The sequence below is a fragment of the Canis lupus genome, chromosome 13 (genome assembly GCF_011100685.1).
Source record: "Canis lupus familiaris isolate Mischka breed German Shepherd chromosome 13, alternate assembly UU_Cfam_GSD_1.0, whole genome shotgun sequence".
NCBI lineage: Eukaryota > Metazoa > Chordata > Mammalia > Carnivora > Canidae > Canis > Canis lupus.
In genome coordinates this window covers 14,601,842-14,604,745 of record NC_049234.1, presented here as the reverse complement: position 1 = coordinate 14,604,745, position 2,904 = coordinate 14,601,842, and the positions used below count along the sequence as shown (strand labels likewise).

The window sequence follows — 2,904 nt, the reverse complement described above, 5'->3', positions numbered from 1 at the left end:
ATAAATCCACTAGACCTGGGGCAAAGAACCAGGGGGCCTGCAGAACCGCAGCGAGAGTGTGGGCACTCTGGGCTATTTCAAGCAGGTGCGGGTGGAGGGGCGCTCTCCTGAGCTATCTCCTGAAGGTCTGGAAGTTCAGAGCCACCGGGTGGCTCAGCGGTTTAGCGCCTCCCTCAGCCCACGGCCTGATCCTGAATTACGCAGATCGAGTCCCACGTCGGGCTCCCTGCATGGAGCCTGCTTCTCCCTCTGCCTGTGTCTCTGTCCCTCTCTCTCTCTCTCTAATAAATAAAATTAAAAAAAAACAAAACAAAACAAAAAACGATTTGGGTTCATCAGATCTGTCCGCAGTCGGCAATGGTGATCTTGCTGGTCTTCCGTCCCTGGACCCCGAGTGCTCCATGGCTTCCACGAGGTTCATGCCCTCCTTGACCTTGCCAAAGACCACACGCTTGCCGTCCAACCACTCGGTCTTGGCGGTGCAGATGAAAAACTGGGAACCGTTTGTGTTGGGTCCAGCATTGGCCGTGGACAAGGTGCCAGGCCCCGTGTGCCTCAGGATGAGGTTCTCATCATCAAACTTCTCCCCGTAGTTGGACTTGCCGCCAGTGCCATTGTGGCTTGTGAAGTCCCCTCCCTGCACATAAATCCCGGAATGATCCTGTGAAAGCAGGAACCTTTGTAACCAAATCCTCTCTCCCCAGTACTCAGAGCTCGAAAGTTCTCTGCTGTCTTTGGAGCTTTGTCTGCAAACAGCTCCAAGGAGACGCGGCCCGAGGGCTCGGTGTCCCTGGTGATGTCAAAGAACACGGGGATTGGCCATGGCTGGACCGCAAGGGTGGCTCCGGGGCGGCGGCTTCTGCAAGGCCTTGTTCCATTTTCTTTGTTTGTTTGTTTGTTTGACTGATGTCAGCTTTTAAACCTCATAGCCCTTTGCACTCCACTTTCCCCTTCTGTCCCATATCTAGATATACTAGTTAGAAAGTTTGGGTGCTACCTCTGGTATGGCAGGTAGTCCAAACCACATAAGCCCTTTTTTAATGCAAGGAAACACTTATCAGAACTCAACTGTGAATCACACGTACCCTTGTTACATACATGCATTTGAATGTGTGTGTATATATATACGGTATATATCAAATAGCTCCCAAACCAGAATCTTTCTGAATGGGGAGACATCATAGAATTGTTAATGTAAGTAACAAAAATTTTATTGCCACTATTATTAATCATTAGTAGAGGTTTTTGGCAATTCATTTAGTGAGAAAAATTTATAAGTACTCAAAGAATTTTTTTATTATAATCTGGGAGTGGGGAAAATATTAACTTTGGCATAAGCAAATGTGTACTTCAAATTCAGTTTATCTACTTATTGAAGACTTTCCTTTTTTTAATAATAAATTTATTTTTTATTGGTGTTCAAGTTGCCAACATACAGAATAACACCCAGTGCTTATTGAAGACTTTCTACTCATGCATCTAAAGTTTCATACAGGGGATCCCTGGGTGGCTCAGCAGTTTGACACTTGTCTTCAGCCCAGGGCCTGATCCTGGAGTCCCAGGATCGAGTCCTGCGTCCAGCTCCCTGCATGGAGCCTACTTCCCTCTCAGCCTGTGTCTCTGCTTCTCTCTGTGTGTGTGTGTCTCTCATGAATAAATAAAATCTTTAAAAATTAAAGTTTTATACTTTTTTTTAATATTATGACCAAAGTTTAATATTAAATGCCTGTCTGGGTATGATTATGTTGCTGTTGATATCAGAATCCACTGGTTGTCTATTCAAAACAAACTTGTAACAGTCCCTATAAAAGGAGTTGACCTCATAGAGGATGAGATGGCATGTGCTAACATTTCAAATATAATGAAGTAAAGAGTATCACTGAGTAAAAATATATAGAGAAAGAAGATACCTATTTTAAAAGGAAGAATCTGGAAAATATTAATGAAGAAAATGAAATTAAGCTTGGTCCTTGAAGTTTGCTTAATACTTCAGTGGGCAGAAATAAAATATTGACCCAGGAATTCTTGGCAAGAGGAACAGAAAAAGTTTAAGTGGAGAGGGAGGTCAAGTGAATGTCATCCTCGCACACAATGAACAGTTGTGTATATAAATGTGAAATTATAGGTGTTTTTAAGAGCAACATTTAAGTAACTGATATCAAGAAATAAAAATTCTCTGATTATTTACCCATGTTTATCTGATTGTGTATAGTTCTGAGGTCTAACATCACTATCTCTAAAGACTACAGCATGATTGATTTGGTTTAGCAAATCTTGAGAAAATATAGTAATCACATTGTGAGCCTTTAATGAACTAGTAGAAACAACACTTTGGGAATGTACACAATTTTTTCTAGGAACCTTGACAATTAGTGAGAAAGGGTTTATAGCATAGTAATTATACCATAAGGTTAGCAAATTAAATAAGAAGTTATATTTAGATTCCAGGATACTCATGAATGTATTTCAGTAATAGTGGCTCAAATTCGAAAAGAGGAAAAAGAAAATAAAGTAATAAATTGTGACAATTATTATTTGTGACAAAAATAAAGGAATACGATGACAATTGACATTAATGGAATGAGGTTTGAACAAGAATGAAGTCATAGCGGATTATATTAGGGCAAGATAACAAGTATGGACCACCACTTTTGAGGGCAAAGGACACAGTCATGTGTAATAAACAATAAAGGATAAAAGATGCACACACATTGGATAGCCAATATCTAGACATTTTTCTGGGTTTCCATACAACATTTATGTTGCTCACTTATTTTCTCCTTTATTGTAATAAAAGTTTATATTTTATTCAATGCCTATCACACATTTTTTACTTTGCTTTTTAATTTATTCATGAAGTTTAATATTAACACCAATACAGGCATTTTTTTTTCCTGATCTTTT

General features: G+C 39.9%; 1 pseudogene; it reads right to left on the bottom strand.

The window, feature by feature from the left end:
- Positions 1 to 203: 203 nt before the first annotated feature.
- LOC100686788 lies at positions 204 to 2,192 on the bottom strand (annotated as a pseudogene).
- Positions 2,193 to 2,904: the final 712 nt, after the last annotated feature.